General features: G+C 39.3%; 1 non-coding gene across 1 annotated transcript; it reads right to left on the reverse strand.

Annotated features, from left to right (window-relative positions):
• Positions 1–17254: 17254 nt before the first annotated feature.
• LOC129538717 (U6 spliceosomal RNA) lies at positions 17255–17361 on the reverse strand. The gene has a single exon (XR_008682271.1). It is a non-coding gene; the product is annotated as a U6 spliceosomal RNA (small nuclear RNA).
• Between the last annotated feature and the right edge of the window lie 488 nt (positions 17362–17849).

The raw sequence follows: 17849 nt of genomic DNA on the forward strand, positions 1-17849 counted from the left end.
AACCAATGCCAAAGAAGCTGAAGATGAATAGTGCTATGAAAACCTACAAGACCTTCTAGAACTAATACCCAAAAAGATGTTCTTTTCATCATAGGGGACTGGAATGCAAAAGTAGGAGGTCAAGAGATACCTGGAGTTAACAGGCAAGTTTGGTTTTCGAGTACAAAATGAAGCTGGGCAATGGCTAACAGAGTTTTGCCAAGAGAACGCACTGGTCATAGCAAACACCCTAATCCAAAAACACAAGAGAAGACTCCACAGGTGAACATCACCAGATGTTCAATACCGAAATTAGATTGATTATATACTTTGCAGCCAAAGAAGGAGACACTCTATACAGTCAGCAAAAAACAAGACCGGAAGCTGATTGTGGCTCAGATCACAAACTCGTTATTGCAAAATTTATACTTAAATTGAATAAAGTAGGGAAAACCACTAGACCATTCAGGTATGACCTAAACCAAATCCCTTATGATTATACAGTGGAAGTGAGAAATAGATTTAAGGGACTAGATCTGATAGACAGAGTGCCTGAAGAACCATGGACAGAGGTTCATAGCACTGTACAGGAGGTGGTGATCAAAACCATCCCCAAGAAAAAGAAATGCAAAAAGGCAAAATGGTTGTCTGAGGAGGTCTTACAAATAGCTGAGAAAAGAGAAGCAAAAGGCAAAGGAGAAAAGGAAAGAGATAACCATCTGAATGCAGAAGAACAGCAAGGAGATATAAGAAAGCCTTCCCGAGTGAACAGTGCACAGAAATAGAGGAAAATAATAGAATGGGAAAGATTAGAGATCTCTTCAAGAAAATTAGAGCTATCAAGGGAATATTTCATGCAAAGATGGGCACAATAAAGGATGGAAATGGTATGGACCTAACAGAAGCATAAAATATTAAGAAGAGGTGGCAAGAGTACATAGAACTATACAAAAAAAAGATCTTAATGACCCAGATGACCGCAATGGTGTGATCACTCACCTAGAGGCAGACATCTGTAGTGCGAAATCAAGTGGACCTTAGGAAGCATCACTACAAGCAAAGCTAGTGGAGGTGATGATATCCAGCTGAGCTGTTTCAGATCCTAAAAGATGATACTGTTAAAGTGCTGCACACATTATGCCAGCAATTTTGGAAAAGTCAGCAATGGCCACAGGACTGGAAAAGGTCACTTTTCATTCCAATCCCAAAGAAGGGCAATGCCAAAGAATATTCAAACTACCACATAGTTGTACTCATTTCACATGCTAGCAAAATAATTCTCAAAATTCTCCAAGCTAGGCTTCAACACTGTGTGAACTGAGAATCCCAGATGTTCACACTGGATTTAGAAAAGTCAGAGAAACCAGATATCAAATTGCTAACATCCATTGGATCATAGAAAAAGCAAGAGAATTCCAGAACAAAAACATCTACTTCTGCTTTATTGACTACACTAAAGCCTTTGACTGTGTGGATCACAAAAAACTGTGGAAATTTCTTAAAGAGATGGGTATACCAGACCACCTTCTCTGCCCATGTGATTTCCTAGGCAAGAATAATGGAGTGGGTTGCCATTTCCTTCTTCAGGGGATCTTTCCAACCCAGGGATCGAATCCGAGTCTCCTGCATCTTCTGCATTGCAGACAAATTCTTTACCATTGAGCCATTGGGAAAGCTCAGTTATCAATACAAAGCTACAGTAATCAAAACATCATGGTATTGGCACAATTATGAACACATTACAGAGCACAAAAATAAACACCTGTGCATCTTTGATCAATCTACAACAAAAGAGGCAAAATATTCAATGGAGAAAAGACAGTCTTTTCAACAAGTGTTGGGAAAGCTTGACAACTGCATGTAGATCAATGAAGTCAGGACACTCCCTCATACCCTGCACAAAAATAAACTCAACGTGGCTTGAAAAATTAAATATAAGACAGGATATAATAAAACTGAAAGAGAACATAGGTAAAACATTTTCTGACATAAATTGTATCAATATTTTCTTAGGTCAGTCCCCCAAGCAATAGAAATAAAAGCAAGACTTATTTTATTTCAAACTTACAAGGTTTTGCACAGCAAAAGAGATCATAAACAAAATGAAAAGACAACTTATGGACTGAGATAAAATATTTGCAAACAAGGCAACTGATAAGTGCTTAATTTCCAAAACATGCAGAAAGCTCATACAACTCAATTAAAAAAAAAAACCCAATCAACAAAGGAGATGCAGACATAAAGGACAGAATTTTGGACACAGTGGGGGAAGGAGAAGGTGGGATGATTTGAGAAAGTAGCATGGAAACATACATTGCCATATGTAAAATAGATAGCCAGTGGGAATTTGTTGTATAATGCAGGGAGCTCAAGGCTGGTGCTCTGTGACAACCTAGAGGGGTGGGGTGGGGAGGTAGTTGGGAGGGAGGTTCAGTAGGGAAGGGGCATATGTATACCTATGGCTGATTCATGTTGATGGATGGCAAAAACCATCACAATATTATAAAGTAATGATCTTCTAATTAAAAATAAAATTAAATTAAAAAAAGACTTTCTACCACAAACAAAAGTCATTAAAAAATGGGCAGAAGACCTAAATAGACATTTCTCCAAAGAAGTCATATAAAAGATATGAAAAGGCATGTGAAAAAAAGCTCAACTTTGCTAATTATTAGAGAAATGCAAAATCAAATAATGTATCGCCACATACCAGATACAATGGCCATCATTAAAATGTCTTCAAATAATACATTGTGGAGAGAGTATGACAAAAAAGTAGGATATAAATTGGTGCAGCCACTATGAAAAACAGTGTGGAGGTTCCTCAAAAAACTAAAAAAAGAACTACCAACCATATGATCCAGCAATCCCACTCCTGGGCATATACCCAGAAAAGATGAAAACCATAATTCAGAAAGATATATGCACCCCCAGTGTTCATAGCAGAGCAATTAACAATAACCAAGACATAGAAACAACCTAAGTGTCCATTGACAGATGAATAGATAAAGACTTGTTAAATGTGTATATATATATATAATGTAATACTAGTCAGCCATAAAAGGGAATGAAAGAAGGCCACTTGCAGCAATATAAATGGACCTAGAGATTATCACCTTAAATGAAGTCAGAAAGAGAAAGACAAATACCATACGATATCACTTATATGTGGAATTTAAAATATGACACAAATGAACTTACAAAACAGAAATGAACTCACAGACACAGAAAACAAACTTATGGTTACCAAAGGGGTAAGGTAGGGGGATAAATTTTGAGGTTGGGATTAGCAGATACAAGCTGTGCTGTGCTGTGCTTGGTCGCTCAGTCGTATCTGACTCTTTGTGACCCCATGGACTGAAGCCCACCAAGCTCCTCTGTCCATTGGGATTCTCCAGGCAAGAATACTGGAGTGGGTTGCCATGCCCTCCTCCAGGGGATCTTTCCAATCCAGGGATTGAACCCTGGTCTCCCACATTGCAGGTAGATTCTTTACCATCTGAGCCACCAGAGAAGCCCGAGAATAGCAGAGTGGGGAGCCTGTCACTTCTCCAGGGGATCTTCCTGACCCGGGAATTGAACCAGGGACTCCTGCATTGCAGGCAGATTTTTCACCAGTTGAGCTACCAGGGAAGCTCACTGTATAGCACAGGGCTTCCCAAGTGGTGACAGTGATAAAGAACCCACCTGCCAATGCAGGAGATGTAAGAGACATGGGTTCGATCTCTGGGTCAGGAAGATCCCCTGGAGGAGGGCATGGCAACCCGCTCCAGTATTCTTACCTGGAAAATCCCTTGGGCAGAGGAGCCGGGTGGGCTACATTCCATAGGGTCACAGAGTCGAACACAACTGAAGTGACTTAGCACAGCACAGCACTGTATAGCACAGAAAACCATATTCAATATCCTGCAGTAAATCATAATGGAAAGAATATGAAAAAGAATATAAATATAAATAGATATACACATATATATATACATAACTGAGTCACTTTGCTGTATACATGACATTATAAACCAGAAGCTAACATGACATTATAAATCAACTGTATTTCAATTAAAAAAAAAAGAATTATGATTGATTTAAACCATATGACAGTCTCATTCCTCTTTGTGTTTGGTCTAGGGGCATATTACCAAGTTCTGCTCTGTCAAGAAATTTAGGAAAAGACTATCCTTTCAGATAACAGGAAGGCATGAAAAGAAGAAATCTCCTTTGCTCATTCCTACTTCCTCCCTGCTTAGGTAGTGTTTGAAGCCGATGTGGGAGATTTTGTGCTTAGAGTGCCAGAAGTCACTGTATATAACCATAATGAGGGACTTGGAGGATGCAATGGAGATGGCCCAGAAGAAAGACTGGAAAAGTTGGGAGCCTTGGCTACACCATGAGCTTCCAGACCAACGGGGTATCATTTACATCCAGATTGCTGTCAGTTGAGGAAGAATTGTCCTAATGGTTAAGTCACCATTGGTTGAGTTCTCTGTCATTTACAGCCAAAATTATCCAATTTGCTAAAGTGGCAGTATAGTTTCATAGTAATACCCCTTAAGCACTCCCCTTTATAGTCTCAATTACAAAATGTATAATACATATATTCTTGTTTTTTTTCCATTCTTTACCTTTCTGCCTTGTGTTTCATCCCTGTACCTGCCAGGAGTTTTAGCACTTTGAAAGTGAAAGTGAAGTCGCACTTTAGCTCTGGACTATTTCCACAGACAACACAGGAAATAGTCTACAGTGTTAAAACCCTGTTGGATTCCAGTAGAACCAGATCCATCCTGCTTCCCTTTATCCTTGACCTAAAATTACAGGTAGGGAATTCCCTGGTGGACCAGTGGTTAGGAACCTGCACTTTCACTGCCATGGCCAGGGTTCACTCTCTGGTTGGGGAATTAAGATCCCACAAGCTGGCTAGCACAACTAAAATATAAAAATTAAAAAAAAAAAAACAATAAAAGGGACTTCTCTGGAGATCAAGTGGTTAAGAATCCATCTGCCAAAGCAGGAGATATGTGTTAGATCCCTGGTTCTGGAACTAAGATCCCATATGCAGCAGGGCAATTAGGCCTATGTACCACAACTACTGAGCCTGTACACTTAAAACCCGTGCTTTGCAACAAGAAAAGCCATTGCAATAAGAAACCTGCACACAGCAAACAGACAGTAGCCCCTGCTTGCCACAACTAGAGGAAAGCCCACTCACAGCAATGAAGAGCCTGTGCACCCAGGGCAACAAATAAAATATTGCAAGGAGCTTTAAGCTCTCCATTAATACCCAGGATATTAAAACCTTCTTGTGGGTATTCATAAAGCACAAATAATAACACATATGAAGCTATGATGAACTGGACTCTAGGGAGTTTCAGACACTTGCCCAAGACTTAAGCTATTCCAAGTGTCACTTTGTGTTTGAAATCTCTCATTTGATTTTGATAATACTTTTAAACAAAATGTGTCTGGTGGGGCAAAACGGAAAGATCCCAGTGAAACACCCAAGAAAACTCCATGTACACAGTAAGAGAGATGAGGGTAAACTAGAGGTGGGTGGTAACAAAGGAAAAGGGGACTGAGAGTAGCTGGATAATGAGGACATTTTCAAGCTATAATAAGAGGTGAACATCAACTCGCTTTATTGTATTAAAGACGCCTGCCTAGAATGTCAGGAAGCTGACCTCCACCTTATCAGTTAATATTTCTGTGACCTTTGAGATTTTCCTTTTTTCCACTTTTCTCACTAAGAAAAAGAGAAGGGTCAACAGAAGGTATTCATATGGAAGTGAGAGCCACCTTTTTAAAGTTATTAAACTCAAAGAGGAGAGAACTCTTCCTGAACACACACAGATATTCTTAACTCCTTCTCACCCCCCAACATTTTCCCCAACATTTGAAACATATATTAGTGAACTAAAATTTATTTAACCTAAGGAGTGAGTAAATCTGAGTTTGTATTCTAGCTTTCAACACTATCTTCTGCATGATCCTAGCCAAGTCACACTTCTGTCATTCTTTCTCTAAGTCAGTAGGTACTCCTTGTGTTCTCCCTTCAAAGGAAAGATGACACACTTCAAGAGAAGTAAAGCCAAATTCTTGGAAAGATCATTTCACACCATCCCCAGCAGGCACCAGGAACAGGGGCAGTTGGTAGAGGGGCAGGAACATCTGTGATCTGAGTCAAACAGCCATAGTGTATAAACTCACATACTTAAATTCTGGAAGCAGGAAATTCTTGCTGAGGGTCAAGTTTTCCAAACAAGCAAGAGTTTCCTTTTTCTTTAAACATTTTCTTGTCATCTTACTAAGAAATAGTAAATGTTATTTAACAATTTCTTAAAGATATGAAATTACTATTAAAACCAGTAATTCTTAACTCTATCAAAGACCAGCTCTCCTTTCTATGATAGATATTTTATAAGACCTGCTTACAATTCTGAGATTAAATTACTTTGTTGCTGTTCAGCCACTAAATTGTGTCTGACTCTTTGCAACCCCATGGACTGCAGCATGCCAGGCTCAGTTCAGTTCAGTTCAGTCGCTCAGTCGTGTCCGACTCTCTGCGACCCCATGAATCACAGCACGCCAGGCCTCCCTGTCCATCACCAACTCCCGGAGTACACTCAAACTCATGTCCATCGAGTCGGTGATGCCATCCAGCCATCTCACTCTCGGTCATCCCCTTCTCCTCCCTCCCCCAACCTTTCCCAGCATCAGAGTCTTTTCCAGTGAGTCAACTCGTCGCATGAGGTGGCCAAAGTATTGCAGTTTCAGCTTTAGCATCAGTCCCTCCAATGAACATCCAGGATTGATCTCCTTTAGAATGGACTGGTTGGATATCCTTGCAGTACAAGGGACTCTCGAGGGTCTTCTCCAACACCACAGTTCAAAAGCATCAATTCTTCGGCGATCAGCTTTCTTCACAGTCCAACTCTCACATCCATACATGACCACTGGAAAAACCATTGCCTTGACTAGACGGACCTTGGTTGGTGAAGTAATGTCTCTGCTTTTCAATATACTATCAAGGTTGGTCATAACTTTCCTTCCAAGGAGCAAGCATCTTTTAATTTCATGGCTGCAATCAGCATCCGCAGTGATTTTGGAGCCCCAAAAAATAACGTCTGACACTGTTTCCACTGTTTTTCCATGTATTTCCCATGAAGTGATGGGACCAGATGCCATGATCTTTGTTTTCTGAATGTTGAGCTTCAAGCCAACCTTTTCACTCTCCTCTTTCACTTTCATCAAGAGGCTTTTGAGTTCCTCTTCACTTTCTGCCATAAGGGTAGTGTCATCTGCATATCTGAGGTTATTGATATTTCTCCCTGCAATCTTGATTCCAGCTTGTGCTTCTTCCAGCCCAGCGTTCCTCATGATGTACTCTGCATAGAAGTTAAATAAGCAAGGTGACAATATACAACCTTGACGTACACCTTTTCCTTTTTGGAACCAGTCTGTTGTTCCATGTACAGTTCTAACTGTTGCTTCCTGACCTGAATACAGGTTTCTCAAGAGGCAGGTCAGGTGGTCTGGGATTCCCATCTCTTTCAGAATGTTCCACAGTTTATTGTGATCCACACAGTCAAAGGCTTTGGCATAGTCAATGGAACTCTCTTGCTTTCGCCATGATCCAGCGGATGTTGGCAATTTGATCTCTGGTGCCTCTGCCTTTTCTAAAACCTGCTTGAACATCTGGGAGTTCACGGTTTACATATTGCTGAAGCCTGGCTTGGAGAATTTTGAGCATGACTTTACTAGCGTGTGAGATGAGTGCAATTGTGCGGTAGTTTGAGCATTCTTTGGCATTGCCTTTCTTTGGGATTGGAATGAAGACTGACCTCTTCCAGTCCTGTGGCCACTGCTGAGTTTTCCAAATCTTCATCTGTCCTCTATTGTCTCCCAGAGTTTTCTCAAATTCAAGTCCATTGAGTTGGTGATGCTATCTAACCATGTCATCCTGTAGTTTAAATAATTAATATAACTTACATAGGAACATACTGTCACACACACACAAAAAAACCACAATGCATGATTATAAAGGAGTAAATAATAAAAGCAAAGTTCTTTATAATAAAATATGTACTTCAATCTGAAAATATCTAGGTGTGACTGGTAGATATAACATCATCAGGTGTTTGCACGTATATGTAGAGTCAGTATGAGAATGTTATAAAAGCAGACTGATACAAGTTTGTTATACTGGAGACTCAAAAACCATATGCAGAATTACTACTACTTGTGATCTTGAATAACTTATGGTAAATTTCTAACAAAATATTCTTAGAAAGTTTGGATCTATTAAGCATTGCAGAAAATATATGGTATTTGGTTGTAAAATGGAGTTAGATTCTGAGTTCAGATCATTAAAAACTCCATTTTTTACATAATGTGTGTCTTGGAAGGTGTTGAAAAGTATGCAGGCTACAGGACAATTCTCACTTCATAAGACTGTCCCATGCATTTTAAGAAATATTATATTCCAAGAATCAACCCATAGAACTGGACATGGAACAACAGACTGGTTCCAAACAGAAAAAGGAGTATGTCAAGGTTGTGTATTGTCACCCTGCTTATTTAGCTTATATGCAGAGTACATCATGAGGAACGCTGGGCTGGAAGAAGCACAAGCTGGAATCAAGATTGCCAGGAGAAATATCAATAACCTCAGATATGCAGATGACACCACCCTTATGGCAGAAAGTGAAGAGGAACTCAAAAGCCTCTTGATGAAAGTGAAAGAGGAGAGTGAAAAGGTTGGCTTGAAGCTCAACATTCAGAAAACAAAGATCATGGCATCTGGTCCCATCACTTCATGGGAAATAGATGGAAAAACAGTGGAAACAGTGTCAGACGTTATGTTTTTGGGCTCCAGAATCACTGTGGATGCTGATTGCAGCCATGAAATTAAAAGACGCTTGCTCCTTGAAAGGAAAGTTATGCCATCCTAGATAGTATATTAAAAAGCAGAGACATTACTTTGCCAACAAAGGTCTGTCTAGTCAAGGCTATGGATTTTCCAGTGGTCATGTATCGATGTGAGAGTTGGACTGTGAAGAAGGCTGATCGCCGAAGAATTGATGCTTTTGAACTGTGGTGCTGGAGAAGACTCTTGAGAGTCCCTTGGACTGCAAGGAGATCCAACCAGTCCATTCTAAAGGAAGTTCATTGGGTCCTGGTGTTCATTGGAAGGACTGATGCTAAAGCTGAAACTGCAATACTTTGGCCACCTCATGCGATGAGTTGACTCACTGGAAAAGATTCTGATGCTGGGAAAGGTTGGGGGCGGGAGGAGAAGCGGACGACAGAGAATGAGATGGCTGGATGGCATCACCGACTCGATGGACATGAGTTTGAGTGAACTCCGGGAGTTGGTGATGGACAGGGAGGCCTGGCGTGCTGTGATTCATGGAGTCGCAGAAAGTCGGACACGACTGAGTGACTGAACTGAACTGAACCCCCAGTTGTTGTAACACTATAGAAACCTTCCCACAAATATGTAAAATGCTTTTAAATAATAACATAGTCTGTATTGATAAATCATGCTATGAACAGTGCCTGACACTCAGTATGTGGTTAACATATCCCTGTTGATTGGACAGATGAATGAATGTATAAGTATCATATCTCTAAAGCTGATTAACTTTTGATGGCAAGTAACAGAAAACTCAGTTAAGTAATTGTTAGACAAATAAGGGTTTATGTCACTTTTCTTTAGACGTTTAGAGTAATACGCCCAGGGTTGGTGCCACAGCTCATTATGTTATTGTTTATGATTCCTATTCTCCTTCCACGTTGCTATTGTTGGTAATTCTGTCATTTTATCACTGCATGAATTAAAAACCACGACAGCATCTCTGAGTCTTACATCTATATTCAAAGCAGAAGGAAGAAGAAAGGCTCACTGCCTGTAGACTTCATTTTCTATCATACTGGCCAGAACTGTCTCACATGGCTAGTGCTCACTACAAGGAAAATGGTGGTCCTCCTACTGAAAGCAATAATTCTGCCATATAAAATGTAAAAAACAAACAAACAAACGAAAACATTCAAATACATTACTGAGCTGCCAAGAAAATAAAGATTCTAAGAAGACAAATATTGGTGAAGTGAACACAGAACGCCTAGGAGGTGGGGAACTCCAGGAATGGCTTTTGCCGTAGACATATGTGTCAAATTCTGGTGATCTCTTTCATTTTTAATGGTTTCACAGGAAGTGTGGATGGGGGACAGATGATAAAGCTTAAGGCCTGCTCAATATATGAAGTCTAATAGTAACGCTTGACCCAAAGTTGGAAAGTGAGGAAAATGTGGTCTAGTGGTTAGCAACCTACCTGCCAATGCAGGGGACATGAGTTCAATCCCTACTCTGGAAGGATCCCACCTGCCTCAGGGCAGCTAAGCCCAGGCGTCACAACTACTGAGCCTGTGCTCTGAAGCCAACACGCTACAACTGCTAAAGCAGGAGCTGCCAAGAGGTCATGCTCCACAGCAACAGAAGCCCCTGCAACAAGAAGCTTGTGCACCACAGCTAGAGAGTACCCCTGCTCGCTGCAACTAGAGAAAGCTCCCTCACAGCAGTGAAGACCCAGTGCAGACAAAAGTTAATATCTAATTAATTAAAAAATTAAAAATGAAAAAAAAGTTGGAAAATGAAAAGGCAAGCCACAGACTGGTAGAAATATTCGCAAGGACTTATGTTCAGACTATGTAAAAGCTCCTGCAAATCAGTATCAAAAAAGAAACAATTCAATTTTTTTTCACTGTGCAGTAATGCAATAAGGTCCATGTACATGAAAATTTACATACATTTTTGTTTTTCAATTTTTTTAAACAATTGATATTTATTTTAAAATTTAAAATAAGACTATTTCAAAATTAGTCTTAAATTATAAAATTCAATTCCAACTTTAAAGAAATGTTTATAAAAGAAAAAGGAGAGGTATGGAAAACTTAACTAAAGGGAAGGAGAAAAAGATACACGAGTGAGCTTGAGATCTTTGGTTAAAGTGAATACTTTCAAGTTTCCATGTGTTTAGAATCTTAATCCAATTTTTAAATGGACAAACATTTTGAAATGATAGTTTTAAAAAGAAGATACACTAATAGACAATACAGTTTGAAAAGGCACTTAACATCATTAGTCATCAGTGAAATGCAAATTAAAACCACAATGAGACATTATTACACATCCACTTAAAAAGTTAAAATTTAAAAGACTAACCAAACCAAAAGTTAGTAAGGATAAAGAACAATGAGAAATTTCATACCTTGCTTGTGGCAATATAAAATGTACAAACACTTTGAAAACTGTTTGGTAGTTTCTAAATACTGTTAAATATACACTTACTAAATCACTGCAGATGCTGATTGCAGCCATGAAATTAAAAGACGCTTACTCCTTGGAAGGAAAGTTATGACCAACCTTGATAATATATTGAAAAGCAGAGACATTACTTTGCCAACCAAGGTCCGTCTAGTCAAGGCTATGGTTTTTCCAGTGGTCATGTATGGATGTGAGAGTTGGACTGTGAAGAAAGCTGATCGCCGAAGAATCGATGCTTTTGAACTGTGGTGTTGGAGAAGACGCTTGAGAGTCCCTTGGACAGCAAGGAGATTCAACCAGTCCATTCTAAGGGAGATCGATCCTGGGTGTTCATTGGAAGGACTGATGCTAAAGCTGAAGCTGCAATATTTTGGCCACCTCATGCGACAAGTTGACTCACTGGAAAAGACTCTGATGCTGGGAAAGGTTGGGGGCGGGAGGAGAAGGGGATGACCGAGAGTGAGATGGCTGGATGGCATCACTGACTCTGTGGACATGAGTTTGAGTGAACTCCGGGAGTTGGTGATGGACAGGGAGGCCTGGCGTGCTGTGATTCATGGGGTCGTGGAGAGTCGGACACGACTGAGCGACTGAACTGAACTGAACTGAACTGATATTCCAAGAAAAATGAAAATCTATGTATATACAAGACTTGTGTACATGAATGTTCACAGCAGTATTTTTAATAATAGCCAAGAAACAAACAACCCAAATGTCCATCAACTGATGAATGGATATAGAAAATCTGGTATATCCATACAATGAAATATTATTCAACTGTAAAAAAGGAATGTGCTGATACATGCTACAACGTGGACGAACCTTTACAACATTCTGCTACGTGAAAGAGATCAGACACAAAAGTCATATAATATGTGATATTATTTATACAGTATATATCTACAAGAGGCAAATTCATGCAAACAGAAAGTAGATGAGGGGTTGTCAGGGGATGGGGGAATGGGAAGTGAGAAGTGACTTCCAATGGATATGAGATTTCTTTTTGGAGTGAGGAAAATGTTCTGGAACTGGAGAGTGGAGATGATTGCATGAGTACCATTGAATTGTACACTTTACACAGGTGGAATGTTCAGTATGTGACTTATATCTCAACAATGTTGTTATAATAACAGAAATGAATCAAACAAACAAAGCATATGTAAAGACCACCATCGCTGCCATCGTCTAAGATTACCACTGCCAGCCTCTTGGTACATAGACTTCCAAACTCATTTCTGTGCATCATATATATTTATTTAAAGAATAAAAACTGAACCATACCATTTGAAAAGTATTTTTACTATAACACATATAAGTTTGAAATTATAAAGTGATATCAGATTGGAGTGTGATTGCCTTGTAACTGATCTTCGGGGGGATACCTCTAATCTTTCATCATTAAGTATTGTTAGTTGTGGGGGTTTTGTTGAGTGGTTTTGGTTTGTCTGTTTATCATTAAAAGGTGTTGGAGTTTGTCAAATATCCTTTTCTGCATCTATTGACATGATCATGTGGGTTTTTTCCCCTTTATCATATTAATTTGTATATTATATTGATTTTCATATGTTGCACCAAGTATAAATCCCACTTGACAGTGTTATAAAATTCTTTTATATGTTTTACTGGATTCAGTTTTCTAGTATGCATGTGGTTGAAGAGTTTTATTTCTATATTTATAAGGATTTGGTCTGTAGTTTTCTCTTGTTATGTCTCTATCTTGCTGCACTATCAGGGACATTGGCCTCAAAAAATGAATTAGGAAGTATTCCATCTTCTTCTTTGATTTGTAAAGGTTTATGAAGAACAGGTATTAATTCTTCTTGAAATGTTTTGTAGAATTCACCAATGAAGCTATATAGTCTTGTGCTTTTCTTTGCTGGAACTTTTTTGATTACTAACTTAAGCTGTTTACTTGTTACACATCTTTTCCAGATTTTTCTATTTCTTCATTAATCAACTTTGGTAGTTTCTGTTTCTAGGAATTTATCCATATCATCAAAGTTGTCTTCTTTGTTGGCGTACACTGTAGGCTTTATATCTTAGTCATCTCAGGATGCCATAGAAAATACCATAGACTGGGTAGCTTAAATAGTAGAAATATCTTTTTCACAGTTCTGGAGGTTGGAAAATCCAGTACGAAGGTGGCAGACAATCTGGTTCCTGGTGAAAAAATTCTCTTCCTGCCTTACAGTCAACCACATTTTCACTGTGTCCTTATGTGGCTTTTCCTTGCATGCACCTAGGGTGAGGGGAGGAGTGAGGTAGAAAGAGGGAACGCAAGAGTGGGGTCAGAGAAAGAGGGAGAGAGAAAGATCTATCTCTTTTTCTAAAGTCACTAGTCTCATCATTCTCGTCATAAGAGCTCCACCCTCTTTACTTAATCTATCCCTATTACTTTTCAAAGATCCTATCTCCAAACACCTATCTCCTAACACATTGGGTGTTAGGACTTCAATATATGAATTTTGAAGGATACAAACATTCAGTCCATCAGTTCAGGTCAGTTCAGTCGCTCAGTCGTGTCTGACTCTCCGCGACCCCATGAATCACAGCACGCCAGGCCTCCCTGTCCACCACCAACTCCCGGAGTACACTCAAACTCATGTCCACAGAGTCGGTGATGCCATCCAGCCATCTCATTCTCAGTCATCCCCTTCTCCTCCCGCCCCCAACCTTTCCCAGCATCAGAGTCTTTTCCAGTGAGTCAACTCGTCACATGAGGTGGCCAAAGTATTGCAGTTTCAGCTTTAGCATCAGTCCCTCCAATGAACACCCAAGATTGATCTCCTTTAGAATGGACTGGTTGGATCTCCCTGCAGTATAAGGGACTCTCAAGCATCTTCTCCAACACCACAGTTCAAAAGCATTGATTCTTCGGCAATCAGCTTTCTTCACAGTCCAACTCTCACATCCATACATGACCACTGGAAAAACCATTGCCTTGACTAGATGGACCTTGGTTGGCGAAGTAATGTCTCTGCTTTTTAATATACTATCAAGGTTGGTCATAACTTTCCTTCCAAGGAGCAAGCATCTTTTAATTTCCTGGCTGCAATCAGCATCTGCAGTGATTTTGGAGCCCAAAAAAATAAAGTCTGACACTGTTTCCACTGTTTTTCCATCTATTTCCCATGAAGTGATGGGACCAGATGCCATGATCTTTGTTTTCTGAATGTTGAGCTTCAAGCCAACCTTTTCACTCTCCTCTTTCACTTTCATCAAGAGGCTTTTGAGTTCCTCTTCACTTTCTGCCATAAGGGTAGTGTCATTTGCATATCTGAGGTTATTGATATTTCTCCCAGCAATCTTGATTCCAGCTTGTGCTTCTTCCAGCCCAGCGTTCCTCATGATGTACTCTGCATAGAAGTTAAATAAGCAAGGTGACAATATACAACCTTGACGTACACCTTTTCCTTTTTGGAACCAGTCTGTTGTTCCATGTTCAGTTCTAACTGTTGCTTCCTGACCTGCATACAGGTTTCTCAAGAGGCAGATTAGGTGGTCTGGGATTCCCATCTCTTTCAGAATGTTCCACAGTTTATTGTGATCCACACAGTCAAAGGCTTTGGCATAGTCAATGAAACAGAAATAGATGTTTTTCTGAAACTCTCTTGCTTTCTCCATGATCCAGCAGATGTTGGCAACTTGATCTCTGGTGCCTCTGCCTTTTCTAAAACCTGCTTGAACATTTGGGAGTTCACGGTTTACATACTGCTGAAGCCTGGCTTGGAGAATTTTGAGCATGACTTTACTAGCGTGTGAGATGAGTGCAATTGTGCAGTAGTTTGAGCATTCTTTGGCATTGCCTTTCTTTGGGATTGGAACGAAGACTGACCTCTTCCAGTCCTGTGGCCACTGCTGAGTTTTCCAAATCTGCTGGCATATTGAGTGCAGCACTTTCACAGCATCATCTTTCAAGACTTGAAATAGCTCAACTGGAATTCCATCACCTCCACTAGCTTTGTTCGTAGTGATGCTTTCTAAGGCCCACTTGACTTCACATTCCAAGATGTCTGGCTCTAGGTCAGTGATCACGTTATCGTGACTATCTTGGTCGTGAAGATCTTTTTTGTACAGTTCTTCTGTGTATTCTTGCCACCTCTTTTTAATATCTTCTGCTTCTGTTAGATCCATACCATCTCTGTCCTTTATCGAGCCCATCTTTGCATGAAATGTTCCCTTGGAATCTCTAATTTTCTTGAAGAGGTCTCTTGTTTTTCCTATTCTGTTGTTTTCCTCTATTTCTTTGCATTGATCACTGAGGAAGTCTTTCTTATCTCTCCTTGCTATTCTTTGGAACTCTGCATTCAGATGCTTACATCTTTCCTTTTCTCCTTTGCTTTCCGCCTCTCTTCTTTTCACAGCTATTCAGTCCATAACACCTTATAATCTTTTTTAGTGTGTGATGTTTATAATAATATCCCCTCCTTTCTTGAGTAGGGCTTCCCTGGTGGCTCAGATGGTTAAGAATCTGCCTGCAATGCGGGAGACCTAGGTTTGATTCCTGGATTGGGAAGGTCCCCTTGGGAAGGGAACAGCTACTCACTCTAGTATTCTTGCCTGGATAATACCATGGACAGAGGACCCTGGGGTCACAAAGAGTCAGACACGACTGAGCAACTTTCATTTTTTCTTCAGTAATTTTAATATTTTCTTTTTTGCTTGATTCGGCTAGCTAAAAGATTTGTCAATTTTGTTGATCATTTCAATGGACCAGTGTTCAGTTTTGTTGATTTTCTTTATTATTTCTCTATTCCCTATTTTATTTTCACTCCAACCTATATATTTCTGTCCTCCTGCTCCAGACTTAGTTTGCTTTTGTTTTTCCAGTTCCCGAAGGTGGAATATTAGATTATTGATTTGAGATCTTTCTTTTTAAATATAGGCAAAAACAGTACACTGTTTTCATTGCACCCCATAACATTTGGTATGCTGTGCTTTAATTTTCATTCATCTTAAAGTATTTTCTAATTTCCTTTGTTATTTCTTTTTTGACTTTCTGATTATGACCGGGTTTAATTTCCATGTATTTGTGAATTTGCCAAATTTCCTTGTTATTAATTCATAATTTTATTCCATTGTGGTTGGAGAACATATTTCATATGATTTCAATCTTTTAAAAATTATTTACACTTGTTTTATGGCCTAACATACATTTTATAGTGGTAAATGTTCCACATTTATTTGAAAAGCATGTGTTTTTTGTAGTTGTTGAATGGAGGCTTCCTATCTCTCTGTTTTGCCTTTTGATACTGTTCATGGGGTTCTCAAGGCAAGTATACTAAAGTGGTCTGCCATTCCCTTCTCCAGTGGACCACATTCTGTCAGACCTCTCACAATTATAATATCATTCAAGTCTTTTACTAGTTCGATGATTTTCTATCTAGTTCTTCTACCCTTATTGAAAGTGAGGTGTGGAAATCTCCAACTGTTATTACTGAATTGATTATTTTCCCCTTCAATTCTGTTAGCTTTTGATTCACAAGTTTGGGATGGTATATATATATATATATATATATGCTTATGATTGTTATATCTTTTAAAAGACTCAATTATACATTTGTTAGTTGCTCACTCATGTCTGATTCATTGAGACCCCATGGACTGTAGCTCGCAAGGCTCTTCTGTCCATGGGATTTTCCAAGCAAGAATTCTGGAGTGGGTTGCCATTTTTCCTTCAGGGGATCTTCCTAGCCCAGGGGATCAAACTTTCTTCTCCTGTGTCTCCTGCATTGCAGGCAGATTCTTTACCCACTGAGCCATCAGGGAACCCCAGTGATTGCTATAAGGATTACAATTAATGTCTTAATTTATAAGAATCTAGTTCAGATTCATACCTAATTCATTACAAGAGTATACAGAAACTTTGCTTCTGTATGACTTCACCTTCTCTTCCTGTGTGCTGTTACTGTTGTGTAAAATATACCTTTATAGATTGTGTGTCCATCATTAAAAAAATAAAATAAATAATACTTTAGCAATTTGTAAGTCGTTCTATCAAAGTGGTCATGCTAGTCTTCTCTGTATTGTTCCAACTTTAGTATATATGCTGCCAAACTGAGCACAGCATGAGGTAGTATTGTCATGAAAAGCTACTCTGGCTTCAGTATAGAAAATGAATTAAAGAGGAGGCCAATCTAGAATGAGAAAACTTGATAAAAGATGCTCAAATATGTCTGGTAAAAGATGATAGTGATCTGAACTAGAGTTCAGGACTAGAGTACTAGAGAAGAGATGTAGGCAAATTAATTAATTTGAAAGATATTAAAGAGATAATAAACTAGCATTGGTAACTGGATATAGAGTTGAGCAAAATAAAGGAGTCAAAAATGATTCATTCTCTGTATTATGTAACTGAGGGAATTACAGTGCTATTCACAGAGAGAGAGAGAACACTGAAATTGAAGCTTTGGGAGAAAATATGATGAGCTCAATTTTGGATATTCTGAATTTGTGATTCTTATAAGATCAGTTCAGTTCAGTTCAGTCCAGTCGCTCAGTCGTGTCCGACTCTTTGCGACCCCATGAACCACAGCACGCCAGGCCTCCCTGT

This window comes from Moschus berezovskii, chromosome 2 (genome assembly GCF_049115385.1).
Source record: "Moschus berezovskii isolate FMDL1 chromosome 2, NW_MosBer_1.0, whole genome shotgun sequence".
Classification (NCBI taxonomy): Eukaryota; Metazoa; Chordata; class Mammalia; order Artiodactyla; family Moschidae; genus Moschus; species Moschus berezovskii.